The 19,134-nt window shown below is 34.7% G+C and overlaps 1 pseudogene; it reads right to left on the bottom strand.

The window, feature by feature from the left end:
- Positions 1-727: 727 nt before the first annotated feature.
- Positions 728-18,118, bottom strand: LOC113198842 (protein HTATIP2 pseudogene; annotated as a pseudogene).
- Positions 18,119-19,134: the final 1,016 nt, after the last annotated feature.

Genomic DNA, 19,134 nt, shown 5'->3' with positions numbered 1-19,134 from the left:
TTTTCTTTTCTTTCTTTTTTTTTTTTCAATGACAATATCCTTTATAAGGATTGTTTGGAGGGTTAAAGCATGATGATGCACATAAGGACTGGAACGTAGCCAGCATTTGATAAACAGTAGCTGTTGTTATATCACTGCATTGGCCAAAAAGCTGCACATCACCCCTAGTACAGCTAATATTTTTGAACCATTGAAGAGGTACCCAGGATTTGTGCATTTATTTTCATTGCCCTACTTAGTTCTCTTGTGAACTATAAAAACTGTTAATTTTTTATTACCTGTTCTAAAGTAGTAGAAAGGCACAACGTCAACTTACACAGTTATATGCTCTTAATTAGAACAAGGATGGCAACAATTTTAGCACAGCACTCCTCTGAACGGCATATAGGGTTTACACTGCTGTTGTGACTGCAGAGGAGTGTTTCAAAGCTGCCTCCCAATCCATGGCATAATAACCATCAGAGGAATTTTAAGCAAAACCAACTGGAGATTCCTATGCCCACTCCCGCCATGTTCTGATTCAGAGGGTTTGAAACAGGGCCTATAAATCTCTACTTCTCATAAGTTCCCTGAGTGATCTACATGTACATCCAGGCCCTGAGCTACCAATGCAGAGCAAAGTCATGTCCCGATCGGATCTACGACAAAGGTAAAGCACACAAATTCTTTTGAGGCCCTGAAATTACAGATTTAGTGAAGCATGCGGTCAAAAGTTTCTCCAGTGTGGTCATGGCCTGAGAACACCATGAGTTTTTCTCAGGCTGGGTCAGGGATGGCCTTGTTGTCCAGAAGTTCCGTCTTTTAGTCACTTGGTGTAGCCACAGTCACCACAGACACTGAGTGTCCACTGGCCCCAGACTCTAGTGAGGAGCCTAAGAATTTCTAACCATTCACCTGGGTGAGATTCTTACCTACCACATGACAAAACTCCAGGCCTAAATACTGAGTGGAGATCAAATTTTAATTCCCCAACCCTGGCTTCTACTTCTCAATTAACTTGTAAATATAAAAAAATTGCTCGACTTATCAGCTCCTGTAGAGGACAGCAAGTTGAAATATTTGCACCATTCAGCTTTTTCCAGCTCTGCAGACTTCAGCATGAGATTTCAGTCAACACAAACAAATCCCTCCATCCCAGCTTTGTTTCTGGTGGTATTCAGGCAACAGATTCCAACATCATGACTTTGTAAGACACCTTAGTTTTCCAATTTTTCAAAGTCCACCACTTCTTGATGCATATTTTTTAATGTCTTTTTCATTTATTAATTAGAACCCCTCTGAAAACAGACACTTCCTGTCAACTATTGATTGCCCAGAGACAGAGTTCTTACAGGAAAGGCATTAAATGTTTGATTCATTCCCTTGATTTTCCTGTTTTTAAAATTATTTTTTAAAATTTATATGTGACAGCAGAATGATTACAATTCTTATTATATAGAGAGAGCACAATTTTTCATATCTCTGGTTGTATACATAGTGTATTCACACCGATTCATGTCTTCAACTTTGGATAATAATGATCATCACATTCCACCATCATTAATAACACCATGCCGCCTTCCTTCCCCTCCAACCCCTCTGCCTTACCTAGAGTTTCTCTATTCCTCCCATATTCCCTCTTCCTATCCCACTATGAATCAGCCTTCTTATATCAAAGAAAACATTTGGCATTTGGTTTCTTGGGATTGGCTAAGTTCACTTAGCATTGTCTTCTCTAACTTCATCCATTTACCTGCAAATGCCATGATTTTATTCTATTTTATTTCTGAGTAAAATTCCATTGTGTATAGGTGCCACATTTGTTTAATCCATTCATCCACTGAAGGGCATCAAGTTTGGTCCCACAGTTTAGTTATTGTGAATTGTGCTGCTATAAACATTGATATGGATGTGTATCTGTAGTATGCTGTTTTTAAGTCCTTTAGTTATAGGCTGAGGAGTGGGATAGCTAGGTCAAATGGTGTTTCCATTCCCAATTTTCCAAGAAATATCCATACTACTTTCCATATTGGCTGCACCAATTTGCAGTCCCACAAGCAGTGTATGCATGTAACTTTTATAAGCTTCCTTCTCGAAGGTGAGCTTCCTCAGGCCAGAGTGACCCTGGAAAACAGGTTCTGTTCCAGGATTTCTTTTAAGAGCACTCTGCTGGTTTCCCTGCTGGCACCCAGAATAAAGACAAATTTATTCTGCATCTTGAAGTCTTCCTGAAGCTGCTGCAGCACCTCATCTCAGGCCTTAATGAAGCTAGCCCCCTGCTCAATGACGTCATGCTGTGCCAGGAGCAAGTCTCCATCAGTGCTGCCTTAACCCTCAGCACTGCAGAAGCAGGTACCGCTGCCAGCCCTGGAAATCCAGAGGTCCCAGTCCACACCTACCTGGTATTTAAGGCTAAATAATTGGGGTGGACGCTAATCACCTTTGGTAGTTAGTTGTACTGGAGAGAAGGTGCTAGTTGTAGCAATGCGTCTTATCAGGCTCTTATTTTTAGAGCTTAATAAAACTAGGACATCCAGTTTTCCCAGCACCATTTGTTGAAGATGCTATCCTTCCTCCATTGCATGCTTTTAGCCCCTTTATCAAAAATAAGATAGTTGTAGTTTTGTGGATTGGTTACTGTGTCCTCTATTCTGTACCATTGGTCCACCCGCCTGTTTTGGTACCAGTACCATGCTGTTTTTGTAACTATTGCTCTGTAGTATAGTTTGAAGTCTGGTATCGCTATACCGCCTGATTCACACTTCCTGCTTAGTATTGTTTTTGCTATTCTGGGTCTTTTATTATTCCATATGAATTTCATGATTCTTTTATCGATTTCTACAAGATATGCTGTTGGGATTTTGATTGGCATTGCATTGAACTTATAGAGAACTTTTGGTAATATCGCCATTTTGATGATGTTAGTTCTGCCTATCCATGAGCAGGGTATATTTTTCCATCTTCTAAGGTCTTCTTCTATGTCTTTCTTTAGGGTTCTGTAATTTTCATTGTATAAATCTTTTACCTCTTTTGTTAGGTTGATTCCCAAGTATTTTATTTTTTGGGGGGATATTGTGAATGGAGTAGTTGTCCTCATTTCCCTTTCAGAGGATTTGTCGCTGATATACAGGAATGCCTTTGATTTATGCATGTTGATCTTATATCCTGCCACTTTGCTGAATTCATTTATTAGCTCTAATAGCTTCTTTGTAGACCCTTTTGGGTCTGCTAGGTATAGAATCATATCATCTGCAAATAGTGATAATTTAAGTTCTTCTTTTCCTATTTTTATGCCTTTAATTTCTTTCGTCTGCCTAATTGCTCTGGCCAGTGTTTCGAGGACTATGAATCCCTATCTCTCGCCGTGCACAAAAGTTAACTCAAAATGGATCAAGGAGCTTGATATTAAATCAGAGACATGGCATCTGATAGAAGAAAAAGTTGGTTATGATCTACACGCTGTGGGAACGGGCTCCAAATTCCTCAATAGGACACCCATAGCGCTAGAGTTAACAAATAGAATCAACAAATGGGACTTACTCAAACTAAAAAGTTTTTTCTCAGCAAAAGAAACAATAAGAGAGATAAACAGGGAGCCTACATCCTGGGAACAAATCTTTACTCCACACACTTCAGATAGAGCCCTAATAACCAGAATATACAAAGAACTCAAAAAATTAGACAATAAGATAACAAATAACCCAATCAATAAATGGGCAAAGGACCTGAACAGACACTTCTCAGAGGAGGACATACAATCAATCAATAAGTACATGAAAAAATGCTCACCATCTCTAGCAGTCAGAGAAATGCAAATCAAAACTACCCTAAGATACCATCTCACTCCAGTAAGACTGGCAGCCATTAGGAAGTCAAACAACAATAAGTGCTGGAGAGGATGCGGGGAAAAGGGCACTCTTGTTCATTGCTGGTGGGACTGCAAATTGGTGCAGCCAATTTGGAAAGCAGTATGGAGATTTCTTGGAAAGCTGGGAATGGAACCACCATTTGACCCAGCTATTCCCCTTCTCGGTCTACTCCCTAAAGCCCTAACAAGAGCATGCTACAGGGACACTGCTACATCGATGTTCATAGCAGCTCAATTCACGATAGCAAGACTGTGGAACCAGCCTAGATGCCCTTCAATAGATGAATGGATAAAAAAAAATGTGGCATTTATATACTATGGAGTATTACTCTGCATTAAAAAATGACAAAATCATAGAATTTGGAGGGAAATGGATGGCATTAGAGCAGATTATGCTAAGTGAAGCTAGTCAATCTTTAAAAAACAAATACCAAATGACTCCTTTGATATAAGGGGAGTAAACAAGGACAGGGTAGGGACGAAGAGCTTGAGAAGAAGATTTACATTAAATAGGGATGAGAGGTGGGAGGGAAAGGGAGTGAGAAGGGAAATTGCATGGAAATGGAAGGCGATCCTCAGGGTTATACAAAATGTCATATAAGAGGAAAGGAGGGGCAAGACAAGATAATACAAATGGAAGAAATGATTTACAGTAGAAGGGGTAGAGAGAGAAAAGGGGAGGGGAGGGGAGGGGAGGGGAGGGGGGATAGTAGAGAATAGGACAGACAGCAGAATACATCAGACACTAGAAAGGCAATATGTCAATCAATGGAAGGGAAACTGATGTGATAGAGCAATTTGTATACGGGGTAAAAGCGGGAGTTCATAATCCACGTGAATCAACCGTGTAATATGATGTATTAAGAACTATGTAATGTTATGAACGACCAATAAAAAAAAATAAAAAAAATAAAACTAGGACAGAGAAGAGAAGATATGATTCAGCCAAGGGACACTTAGATGGTTCCTTTTGTTCTGTTTCCTCCAATCTAAAGACTTTTAAAATTCTGGCTCAATTTCAGAGTTTATCCTTCTACAGGGAACTGTTTTGATAAGATTTAATGGTACTAAAGTCTGAATACTTCTTGAGAGTAAATCATGCCCAAATTAATCTTGTTTTTCAATGGGCCTCTTTCAAATTCAATATGAAAGCAAAACAATGCTATCTCCTTTAGGGAAACAGAATGACCAAAATTGATAACATATTCTTTAAGAAGAGAAGGAGAAGCTATATTTTCTGTAACCATTCAAAGTTTAATTCTTACAAGTTTTAGTCAATAAGCTCCAATCAGTCCATTAAATAACACTATTAAGCTTTTGAATAATTAATTCAACTATTAACCTTTGGAATAATTACTTTTATTGGTTAAAATGCATATCTATGCCATACCATATAGAGTTAGATACTGTAAAAATTTATATAAACTATTAGATATTGTAAAATATCTGTGTAGAAGAAAAATAAAAGGAAACATGCTTCCATTTTTCTTCAACTAATTAGTCATATATATAATAAAGTAATTATTCCAAAGGTTTTCAACTGTACTCAGTAGTTGCATAAAAATGCTATACATTTATTCATCCTGGTTTATTTGTGGGGTAAGATTAGTTAAGTATAGTATCTCTGTTAGGGTTCAATGAGAAATTTCTAAGAACTGAAGTAAGGCAACTGTGGGAACCAAGTAAGCAGTCTCTGTAAGGATCATGTCTTCTGACAGGTGGATTCTAAAGCTTCAATACTACAAGACAAGCATTAGGATAAAAAAAAAATAAGATATGGATAGCAAGAGGAAGCAGAAGCTGGAACCCAGAGTGTGAGGTTTCAGATCCTGTGAATTCGCTTTGCTTCTGACCTGAATGTGGTAGGGACCCAGAAGAAGCTATGGACCTTTATTATCTAGTGCTTGCTCTCTCTCTCTCTCTCTCTCTCTCTCTCTCTCTCTCTCTCTCTCACACACACACACACACACACACACACACACACACACACACACATACACAGGGGCACACACCAGGGTTTGAAGATGTCTAAGAAGGATCCAGTAAAGACTCAAATTAATGATAAACTGTAAAAATGAGTGGTCTCCTCATATTTTAGCATTTCCTTGCCAAGTAAATTGAAAAGCAGAGAAACAAATTGTCTCGTTAGAAAAGAAATTACATAATCAGGTTAGCATAACATAATAATGATAGAGTTGATTTTTCTCTCTCATTGTCCTCCCACTTGCTGTTTAATTGTTATCTCATGTATTTTATTTTTAAAACAACATTTTGTGACTTCTACTGATATGCACATCAGTGTAATGCATCAGTGTTGTAACCCTCGTGGCACTTATGTTTAGAGTTCAGTTTTTCATCATTTATTAAATGAAAAAGCAGGCATAAAAGCAGAGATTGGAAAACATGTTTTTTCCTTAGGTATTGGTTTTCCCATTCATTGTTTACTTTTTAGTTCAATGGACTATTTTACTTTTTAATGGTTCAATTCATTGTTGCTTCAAAAGAAGCAATCTATAAAAGCAGTGAAAATGCTTTGTTATTTTCTCCATCAACGATTGGTTCAAAGGGCTAAGGTTTAGTTTCTATTATGTATACTATGATTTGTCTTTTATACTTCTTGGTTTCATAAACTATTGGCATTAAAATCAATTTTGTAAGATTATTTTAAAATACTTGCTTAGATGAATATATTCAGCAGAAATGATCAAAGCTGGAAAAGTGTATTATGAATCAAAGACCAAAGGGAGCATTTCTGCAGTTGGATAGTTATCTAATTTTTTTTTTTCAAACAGCTATAAAGATAGTATATACAGAATGTGAAGGAGAGAGAGTGCTATGCTGGCAGTGATAGGAATCATTTCATGAAATAAAAAAGTGCATTTCCAACTTCTATGGAAGTGATATAGAAAAGGCTCCTTGTTGCATTTGCATATAAGGATATTAAACACAGTAATATTGTTTCTATACTGTGGAATCTAAGTTCATCATCACAATTTAATGAACAAATTATTTGTATCATCATCATTTTTGAATTGAGACAATACACATACACCTTAGGCTCCTCATAATTGAATTTAACCATCAAATTAATAAGTCTGCATTCTTTTCTATACCACACATATTGTAAATCTCAAAGAATTGTAAAGGTAAGTGGGCATAACATTTTAAGATATTGACATGGAGTCACTTTTTAAAGTCGTATTAACATTAGTGCCAACACAGATTTATTTAGATTTATATTTTACTAAGGGCTTGAAAGATCTTGAAACTGAAAACTGTACAATATTGCTAATAAAATGTTGAGTGACCTAATGAATGGTGGGATAAACTATGTTCAAAGATCAGAAAACTTATTATTACTTATTACTAAAATGGCTGACTCTAAAAAAGCAAGAGTAGATTGTAGGTCTAAAGCAAAGTCAATAAAAATAGCACCATTTGCATATAAAATGACAATCAAGCTACCTAGAGCAATTTTTAAAGTAAAGAATAATATTTTAAATTTTAAACTATAACCATGGTTTCAGTAATTAAGGCATTATGAATATGTAGAAAACAATAAATGATTCAAAGATAAAGTCACATATAATGGTCAATTGATTTTCAACCAAAATATCAACTCAAAGATAAAAGAAAATCTTTCTAAATAATGTTTGAACAGCTCAGTATCCATGTAAGATATATCTATGTGAGATGTAAAAGACATTGACCTTCATTTCACACCATAATCAATACTAACACAAAACATAACATAATCCTCATAAAAAAGCCAAAATTTACCTCCAGATAAAAATTTAATAAAAATGAAAGCTACCTAATGGAAGATATATTTTCAGCACATATAATTGAGAAAAGACTTATAGAAAAAATATATAAGGGCTGTAAACATCTCAACTTTAGGATGGAAATAACTGAATAAAATGGGCAATTATCACCAAAGGCATTATATAAAATAAATGTATTGCAAACCATGAAGCACATGAAAAGCTGCCCAGCAAAAATCAAAATAAGGAACATGTAAATTAAAACTAAAATGAGATTATCCTGGGTAACTTCTAGCATGATCAAATATTTGGTGAGGACTTGGATTAAATGTAATGCTCATATGTCACCAGAGATGCAAAATTGTATAACCACCTCATTAAATGTCTTGATATTTTTATAAATAAGTTAAAGGTGTTTCTACTTTATGCCTTGGTCATTCCACTCCTAGATACTCATCTAGAGTAAATAAAACAGGTCTACACAAAGATGTATACAAGAGTATATGCAGCCCCAAAATTCAAGATTGTCAATAACTGGAAAATTTTTAAATGTCTGTTAATGAATAAATGGTTGAATACAACATATTATGTCCTTCAATAGATTAATTCCCAGCAAATAAAACAATACATGTTACATGGGAAGTGTTTGATGAATCTCAGCATCACACTGAATTAAAGAAGCCAAAATAAAGTAATACATTTAAAAGTTAACTAATTTATAATGATAAGAAGCTGGTCATTCATTGTCATGGTCTAAGATAGAGGGAGGGATGTTGTAATAAAGCTATGAGGAACTGTTGGAGGGAGGGTATTAGAAATGTAAGGTATTTGAAACAGAGGACTGTAAGGTATTTGCTGCGGAGGACTATAAAGTTATCAATGTCTATTAAGTTGCACAGTTTAAATAAAGATTTTTGTACACAAATTAATCTTCAATAAAATTGATGAGAAATAGTAAAAAATAGTGTTAAAATTATTCTCACTATAGCAAGTAAGCTAAAATTAACTAGTGATGGGAGATCTGGTAATTTTTTACCATCCTGGCTTTATTTTTATTAGTTTTACATGACTCATCAATATATTTGATTGATACACTAGGTGGCCCGTAGTACAGCACTTAATGAGAATCAGCCAAATAGCAAGTTTTACTTAAATTCCAAAGGTTGCTGAAATGCTGAAATCATAGCAAGTATGATCATACTTTGTTACTTTTTACACATCATTACAGAATAAAACAAATTGACTATATTCTGAAAAATGCTCCTGGGGAATTCACTCAAAGGATCCACACTGTACTCTTAAATGGGAATTGAATCTATTTAAATTGTTTCTCAGTGTTCAAAAGGTCTCAGAAGTTTTCTGAGGAAAACCACTGAAGACTTTTATATGGACATTGGTGTCATTGTTAATGTTAAAGCAGAATGAGGGTGATGATTCCTACTATTTACTACTCTATTTAATGAACATATCATATAAAAATTAAGCTTTTTTGTTTTCTTTTATATTTTTGCAGTCTGTTCTGTTCAAGGTTTAATATGTGGCTTACTATAAATTAGTTGTCATGGTTGTAAAACCAAAACAAACAAACAAACAAAAGATATGTTTCCTAATCCTAAAATGTTACTATGAAATTTTTAAATGCTCTGAATTTTTAAAAGTTAATATTTCTGAAACTCTTGACAATATAAGATCTGCCAATGAAATGACTTTAATATGCAGGCAAAATAATAAATGAGTCTGCTGGATTCTGAAGGAAAGTAGCTACAAGTAGCTGAGCTGGATTGAAGGCCATAGGAATCAGGAGATACCAGGTTGGTGGAAGTCATCTGCCAAGAAAAGCAAGAGGCAGAGAGCAGAGTCCGGCTGAATGAGGGCTCATGTGGGATATAGTCAGTAAGGCTAAAGGGCCAAGACTTCCTAAGTCCTAAGCCACTGTATGTCCTGGATGTTAGATGTGGAGTTATAGGACACATGTGCCCAAATGGATTTCAGTCTTGCTTTGCTTCAACCACTTCTCTCTATGCTCCATTCCTTCCTTTTAGAATGGGAATGTTCTCTCTGTGCCATTGAAAATCGCAAGCATGTAACTTGCTTTTTATTTTACAGGGACTCATTGCTGAGAGTTTACATCCTCTCTCTGAGGAGACATCATATCTGTACTTTTGAGCAATGATGAAACTGTTAAGATTGCAGGGACTCTTGGAGACTGACTGAGCTCACTTTCCATTGTAAGATGGGTACAAGATTTCCGTGCCAGCGTGTAATGTTATGTTTGGATCTAGGAGTGTCACCCCAAAAGCTCAAGTATTAGGAAATGTGGTACTTTTCAGAGGTGAAAAGATTGGATTATGAGAGCTCCAAGTGGATTAAGCCATTTGTCGAATTAATAATTTGAATGGAGTGCTGGTGATCACTTGAGGGAAGGTGTGGCATGGCTGGAGAAAGTATGTCATTGGAGTAATGACTGAGACTGTACCTGTCTCCCCATACACACATCCTCTCCTCCCTTTTTTCTCTCTATCTCTCTTTTTCTGCTACTGAGATGCTTTTCTCTACAATACTCTCACAGTTGGATATCTTACGTTGCCTCAAGTTCAAAATAAACGTGTTCCCTTTAAGTTGTTCTTGTAAGGTATTTCAGTCATAGCAACAAAAAGCTGATAAACACAATAAAATTCAGTGAGTATGATGTAATGACTTTTGTAACAATTTCTGAGATTTATAAAATATTGTTCTTTTTTTAGAATGTGTGTGTGAGAGAGAGAGAGAGAGAGAGAGAGAGAGAGAATTTTTTAAAATTTATTTATTTTTTTAGTTTTCAGCGGACACAACATCTTTGTTGGTATGTGGTGCTGAGGATCGAACCCGGGCCGCACGCATGCCAGGCGAGCGCGCTACCGCTTGAGTCACATCCCCAGCCCAAAATATTGTTCTTTAATTTATTTTTTTTCATCCTTATTCAAAGCAAGAATTGTTCCTAGCACCTATTTGTGCTATGTTTCCAAATGATAGATCAGTTTTTTTTCCATTGTTTTACAATTTTCACAGGATCTTGGGAAAAGTGAATCTTGAAGAAATAATTCATTTATTGTAATGACTAAGATGATTACATTGATTTATAATAATGAGTGAGACTTGGGTACTCAGGTTTTTATCATTAATAAAGGAATTATTGAACTTAACATGTAATATTTAGACAGAATTCCAAGGCAGGTTTTGGATATCTGAACAGGAATACTTCATCCTATTCCATACAAGTTACTTCAATGGTAACAATGATATTTTACACACTTTGATCCTTAACAATACTTTTATTGCAGGTATAGTCATTGAAATTTATTTGCACCCATCATTGAATATTTCCACAGGAGGCTGCCATTAATCTTCAAACTGGAGAGTTGATTTGATAAATTCAAATTTAGATTCCCAGTCATTTGACTTAACACATAGAAAATGTGTCACATACATTTAAATGAATATTTAGCAACTACGGGCAGTATGAAATTAAAAAAAAAAAACAGCACTAATTTTATTCACTTAAGAGAAAAATTACACTTGCTAGGTTGATACAACTCTGGTGTCTTTTGTCCAGTGAATTTTCTTTTGGGTGCAATAAAATATGAACATGATACAAATTAAAATTAACAAAGTGGTGAGGATATGACACAAATGGCATAATATGTAAGATTTAGTTTTATGCCTAAAGTACACAAAAAGATCTATGTGCTCAGTCCCACAATAAGCTGATACTAACAGCAACAGGAGGAATAACTCCTTTGAATTTCCAAAGGAATTCAAATTTAGATGAAAATCTTTATAGACACCCTAAGGTTAAATGACTTGAATGAAATTATCCAGGTAGTTAATTGAGTTAATAGGAAGACTAAGAGAAGAGATTACCTGTGGTTATTTTAACACAATGAGTTTTTAGTAAGATTGGAGGTGAATTTATGCTTGAAGGAGTCTTGAATCTAAAACATTTCATTACTTCATAATAAATCTTCAGTTCATGTTCAATTCCATCCATTATTAAGTTCTAGCAAGAAGCTATGTAAATGAAGACACTTTCTTAACTCAATAGTTTAAACTGAAGCCTTACAGCATATTTTGATAATCCTTAACAAAGCTAACATGTGGCTTAATGCATTTTGTTTGTTGGTTTGTTTGTTTCTCTCTTTTTTTTTTTTTTTTTTGAGAATGGCTATTATCTTGATACATGTATAGTAGAAAATGCACAAAATACAACCATAAGAATATAATTTTTAATTTGTAGCATTCATCCTTAATTAGGCATGTATTATTTCCCAGTATGTAAAAATTGCTTCTTGGGAATAGTGGGAAATGTTTTACTTTTTTGGTGTAAAAATACTAATTGAGTACATAAACAGATAGTAAAGTCTTCTGAAAGAAGTTATTAGAAAAACAGCTCAGACAATTTTAATATCAGAAAAAAGGAATTATTAAGATCCTTTAAAGATGATCTCAAATATCTCTTGTTTCAATACAGAAATAATCATCATCTTCTTCTGATTCTCCTCCTCCTCCTCCTCCTCCTCCTCCTCCTCCTCCTCCTCCTCCTCCTCCTCCTCCTCCTCCTCCACTTGTATGTCATTCTTCATTTGGGCTTCAGTTTTCCCTCTACTGAGGTCACTGGAAATCCTTATAGGCTTGTCAATAGTCTTTCCTTCCACTATAAATTCTTCAAAAGATTCATGGGACACTGTTCTGGCGCTGTAAGCAAGTCATGGTTCAGAAATTCAAATCATTGTCTCTCTTATCATCTTGGGAGCCTTTTGTTTGGCTTTATGTTCTATTTCTGCAAAAGTAAGACATTTCAAGTGGGAGAAAAAACAAATAAAAATGAGTACTGTTGCCTCTTGGCACCAAGTGCCAGAAATTCTTAAAATGTGCAAATTAGAATGTTCCCGTTTCTGAAGAAAGACTGGGAAGAAAGAGATGCATCTAAGGATCCTGGGATCTTCTCTGAAACAGCACGGATACACATTCCAGGAAAACGGCATGCGCTTCATTAATCAAAGAAGAGTGGCAGCATCTACTTTCACCATTATCACTAATATGAACTCAGTTCCTCAGTACAACTCAATAGATGAAGGAGATTGTTGTTTATTTTCTGCTGAAATATAACAACTCTCAGAGAGATCTTTACTAACTATAAGAATAGTGTGCCACAAATAAATCTTTTATCTTGCTTTATTTTGTTTTTCAAAGTTATTACTCTATGATTTGTGCATGTTCATCTATGAGTCATTATCCTTCCTATACTGGGTGATGAACTGAAGAAAATCATGACATTTTCAGATGTGTTTGTTTTACTATACTCAAGGCCTGTTACCAAGAAGGCAGCAGTAATTATTTGTTGAATAAAACCAATGTTATATGAAAAACATCTTGTTCATTCAAAACAATTTTTTTCAGAAAAGCTGAGATGATATTACATTTTAAAAATTATTTTCTTAAAAAATCACCAGGTGTGGTGGTGCTAAGGAGGCTGAGGCAGGAGGATCACAAGTTCAAAGCCAACCTCAGCACCTTAGTGAAGCCTTAAGCAACTCAGTGAGACCATCTCCTAAATAAAATACAAAATAGGGTTGGAGATGTGGCTCAGTTGAGTACCCCTGAATTCAACTCCCTGTACCCACCCCCCCAAAAAATAATGTGCTGATTTAGCAGAGGATAATATATACCACGATCCTGTAATAATCAGTATTAATAAATGACAACTTGATATTACATCCCAATTCTAAAAAAATTATCATTTATCATAGAGTAATAATGTAAATAAGTTCAGTTATTTTTAAATACAATTAACTAAAGTTAAACATTTTTAAAAAGCATAGTCTTTTGTCATGTATCCATTATCCATTCTCTGGCAATTTATAGCAACGAATATCCATATACTGGCATGAAATAACACAACACATAGAAATGCAGACATATTTAAATTTCAATATTTAAATTTTTAATTGATGTGTTTAAAACTAAAATACAGAAGGATTCTGCTTAGAACATTTTTTTTATGAGATGCAATACAGTTGCCCAACTCAGTTTTCTTGACGGTAAAATGTGGATTTGAATTTATAATATTCAGTATGACGACTGCCATATTCAAGATGAATTTTTGTTCTGTATTAGGTTTTCTTGATGGATTGGTGTAAAAAGTAAAAAGGAAGGCAAAGCCCAGATAATCAGTTGGAGGTTGTCAGGAAGTACATGTGCGAGTTCTGTTTCTTGTGACCTGAATCCTATAACCTGTTAAAAAGAGGCTTCTATTATGGATTTCTCTGCAGTCCAGTAGCCCACTGGAATTTGCCTGCTAGTCATTGCTGCCCCCATAACTCTCCCTAAACATATCCTAACATTCCTGCTGAGTGCCTGAACAGAACAGCACCTTGAAGAATTACTGTGCTCTTCTCAGAGAATAAGAATATTCTTGTCGGAGATAATAAACATAGACATTTCCAATGGAAAAAAATACAACTTGCAAAGAATGTAAAAAAAAATACAAAGCACATATCAAAAACTAAACTTAATCACGTACATTCTCACATATTTATTTCATAGAAATATCACTGTTACTACTCCTGTTAGCCTGCATTTTTGCTTATCTATACATGGAAATGTTATCTCTTTACCTTATTAGACTCAACTATATACTTTGAGTCTGATGAAATGGAAAAGAAATAATGTGTGGTAGATTCATGCAAAAATATTTTATTAACATATATTAATTTTTCATATTAATAGGCTTAAGTGTGACATTTCCACCCATGCATACGGCACTCATTGATCATATTAAACCACACTTCTTCCACCCTAACCTTCCCCTGTAGTCCCTGGCACACTTCCCAATCTAGTAATCACTATTCTACTGTCAGATAGACTGATGTTTTCCATATATGAGAGAAAACATGTGGTACTTGTTCATATCTGGCTTTTTGTGCTTAACATAGTGTGCTCTGGTTTCATTCATTTTGTCACAAATAACAGAATTTATTTCTTATTTTATTTTATTTTAATGGACCAGGTATTGAACCCAAAGACATTTAACCACTGAGCCACATCCCCAACTTTTTAAAAAAAAATTTTTGAGACAGTTTCACTAAATTGCTTAGGCCATCGCTAAATTGCTGAGGCTTGCTTTGAATTCTCAATCCTCCTGTCTTAACCCCTTGAGCCACTGGGATTACAGGCATGCACTAGTGCCCTCAGCTCTACTTAATGAATGAATAATTTTTAGAGTCACTGAATTTTCCCAATCCTTTTGTCTTCCTGCTGGCTACTTCTTTAGTTTGGATCCTGAATTAAAGACATTGAGCTCTGGGCTAGGGATGTGGCTCAAGCAGTATAGCGCTTGTCTGGCATGTGCGGGCACTGGGTTTGATCCTCAGCATCACATAAAAATAAAATAAAGATGTTGTGTTCATCGAAAACTAAAAAAATAAATAAATAAATATTAAAAAATTCTCTCTCTCTCTCTCTCTCAAAAAAAAAAAAAAAGACATTGAGCCCTAGAGCCAAAGCTGACTCATGATGCACGTGTTACTTCTTTTATGTAAACCCCAGAACTTTCACAATTGTTTATTATTTCAGCAAACTTTGCCTATTCTGATCCATGAAATCAATGGTGGAATTGAAACTATGGTGGAAAGCAACAATTTTAAATGTTGTTGGCACATTTGAAGTGTAACATTTAATACTACCACTCTGAAAATAATGTTTACTAAATTACATAAATATGAAATTATTACTTATGTGTTTGCAAAACTCCTGAGAAAACAAAACAGAACTATACTTCTAAAGATATTCAGTATGTAGTACAAATTCTCAAAAATAAAATAATGGTTACTAAAAAAATTGATATTCAATATTAAAATTGTGCTGTGAAGACAAACTTTCATCTGTTCTAATGGTATCACTTAACATCTCAATGTTCTTATGGGAAGTGTCTGTTGTTTAGTACTGGTATTTTGGAAGCCATTGCTGACCATAGATGACACCAGCAGCTACGATTTTTAGCCCTTGTTTGTCCTCAAACCAATTTCTGAAAACCATATTTAAGTATCTGGAACTCAACTGTTTACACAGCTCTTAAATCAATCTATCTATCTTTTTTTCTTTCTTATATATTATATATCCTTATCTTAAAAATTATTACAAATTATTATTTAATAATTGTTTTAGTTTATTTTGTGGCTAAGAATAAATCAAACTGTTATGCCTGAACGTGTTTCTCTTCTCTGAAAATTTAAAGCATAGTTGCTTTGAAGACCTTTACATATACTATTAAGTCTGGTTGTATTGTAACTCACAAGATTCTGTATACAGACTGCCCGTGAAGTGTTGTCCTCTCACAAATCCCTGTATTGGAGAAATGGAACTGATTCTTCTTGCCTGTTTTCTTCTGTGAACTCATATTGAAAAGATATGATCTGCTTTAAGATCTTATGATCTTTCTTTCAATCTGATATTTGAAACTCTTGACTATTCATAGCTTTAGTTGTCTCACTTGTACTATAGTGAGAGAAATAATATTCCACATGAGGTTTTATTAAATTTTGTGGGATATAATCTACAGGCTGTGATAAGAATACTTCTCAATATATAAGTAACTTTTGACAAATGTTAGCGATTCTTAAAAAGATGATGATTCATTGACATTATACATCAACTGTGAATATTGATACAAATTGTACTAAATACGAGTTTCCATTGGCTATCAAACAAACCCCATTTGAAATGGAAGTCAAAAAATAAAGTATACAATTTAGGTTGTATTCTAGTCTATGATAATATTCATGAATGCTTTTGTTAGTTCACACACACATACAAAAAAAAAAAAACATTCAGAATGGTATACCAAGAAGCACATCTACAGCTAAATTCACTTAGGAATACTCATCTTCCATTTTGGAAATCCTTCCTTTGACAGATTAATGTAATAATAGTGTAAATACTATTCTCATGATTGATCAGTGGATCAGACAAATAGAAAGGGGAACACTTTGCACACAAACAATATGCAACAAGTCCCTTGCTTCTGTAATTACGTGTAGACATTCAACCCATATGAAATTGGAGAATGTTGAAAACACACCTTAAGTATTATACTACTTTAACTTTTGACCCAAGAGATTAAAAGTTGCAAGTTTATAAAACAGAAATGGACATTTTATCACCGAAAGCAAAAATGATACTTATTTCTTATTGTCATATTCTCTGAAAAAAAATCTAAAGGAGCATTGTAAATACATATAGTAATGTTAATTCTATCTTTATAAAAATCATTATACTTTCTATGATCTCTCATATTCAATGACTGCTTTCCTTAGAACTATGTGACATTTTTGTTTCAAAATTAATAGGTCTTGCAACAATTATAAGTACAACCCATGAATTCATTACAAATGTAGACACTTCAACTTCAAGAGAAAATTGGCACTAGGAGTTGTAGGAAATAAAATATTTCTGAGCAATTAGGAACTAAATGAGTATGTAATTCTACTTTAGGAAAATATTGTTCATCCCTTTCTATTTTATATAGCATTTCAAACACTGTGATTAAAATACAAACAACATCGTCTGAGAAAACATTTAGCTTGAACAACTGATAGCAAAGTATTATATCATTTACATTATATATAGGAGTGTTTTCTTTAAACAGCAACACCTGACAAATAGCCACTTTCGGTGAATTACAGTAATGACAGTCATTGTGCTTTGAGGATTTATACCAGGCCCTGTGCCAAGTGCTTTGCATATAATATCACAACAAATTCTTGCAAGAATTTGAGAAGCAAGTACCACTATTATGTTCAATTTACCAATGTAAATTGAGAATTATAGAGATTAAACGTCTTGGCCAATGTACAAAAATAATTAAAAGAGGCAGCTGGTTTCTGCATGTAGTTCAGAGCCTCTGCTATTATCCAGGAAGTCCTCCTGTCAGCTAGCTCTTAAATCTTGGACTCTTCTTTTTCCATCTGCTTTCCCACTTCCCCAGCTCAGACAAGCATCATGTCTTTTTTTTTTTTTTCAATTACTACAGTATCTTCTTATTGATTTGCTGTCTCCCAGACATAAATCTAATCAACTTATTCACTGCTCTAATGCTTAAAACATGTCCAAGCAAGATAATTTATTACCTGGCCACTTCTCCTTGCAGACTTAGTCCTCAAAACCCTCTTGTTATAGGTGGGGCTCCAATTTTAATTTTATCCATTCAGTTCACTGAAGATGCCAAGTCATCCCTTGGCAGGATACCAATGCCTGTGGTTTTCCCTGGACAATGCTATCTCTGTCTTCATTTCTTAGGTCAAATATCACATCTTACTCAAAAATCGATTCTACCTGGAAAAGCCCTCTCACGTGCTTGCACTGTAACTGTATCCAGGTTCCAGAGTAAACCAACACACATATCAACAGAGGTAATTTGGACATTTCTGAGGAATTGCTGCCGATTGCCAGTGAGAATCATGTATTTCTCCATTGTCCCAGCTGCCTGTTATCTTCTCTGATTTTAACTGTCCAAGAGCTAAATACTAACACTAGTTTCCCTGGAGTCATGGGCCTATATTTTTGTAGGCCTGTCTTATAGTATTGCTTTATATTAATTAATTAATTAATTAATTTTTTGTGTGTATGTATGTGTGTGTGTGTGTCCTTCTCTGATATAACACAAATACATAGTTATCTGTGATTTAAATTGGAGAGTCAACTTTAATATGTGTGTGTATACACACACACTCACACACACACACACACACACACACATACATATATACATATGCATATTTTTTTTAAACAAATGTCCTAGTAGTCCATCATGGAAATTCTCCTCTGCTTCTTTAATTTACCTTGTGATCTAATTTAACATTTTGACTCACTGCACTTGTTCATGGGGTTAAACATATAAATAAAAATTTAAAATAAATTTTCTCTGAAGTCTTCCCTGACTTCATTATTGCCTCTTGATGAGGCTCCAGACGTTTGGCCAATCTCAGGGAATGAGAAAGATAGGATGATAAGTGAGAAAGTTAGACTCCACATGGATATTGTCTGCTATTTGTTTTAAATTAACCCAGAGGCGCTTAAACACTGAGCCACATCTCCAGCCTGTTTTTATATTTTATTTAGAGACACGGTCGAACTGAGTAGCTTAGGACCTTGCTAATTTGCTGAGGCTAGTTTTGAACTCATGATCCTCCTGCCTCAGACTCCCAAGTTACTGGGATTACAGGCATGAGTCAATGCACCTAACTTGTGTGCTAATTCTTTTTATTGCTTGTTCAAAACATTACAAAGCTCTTGACATATCATATTTCATACATTAGATTCAAGTGGGTTATGAACTCCCATTTTTACCCCAAATACAGATTGCAGAATCACATCGTTGTGTGCTAATTTTCATCTGGTCTCTGATCATTGCCAATGGAAATGTTGATATGACCACAATATGTCCTGAGCTAATGTCCTACAAATAAATAATACCCATTTGAAAATTTT

The sequence above is a fragment of the Urocitellus parryii genome, chromosome 2 (genome assembly GCF_045843805.1).
Source record: "Urocitellus parryii isolate mUroPar1 chromosome 2, mUroPar1.hap1, whole genome shotgun sequence".
Classification (NCBI taxonomy): Eukaryota; Metazoa; Chordata; class Mammalia; order Rodentia; family Sciuridae; genus Urocitellus; species Urocitellus parryii.
The sequence above is the reverse complement of the archived record's forward strand: the minus strand, read 5'-3'. Positions and strand labels throughout refer to the sequence as shown.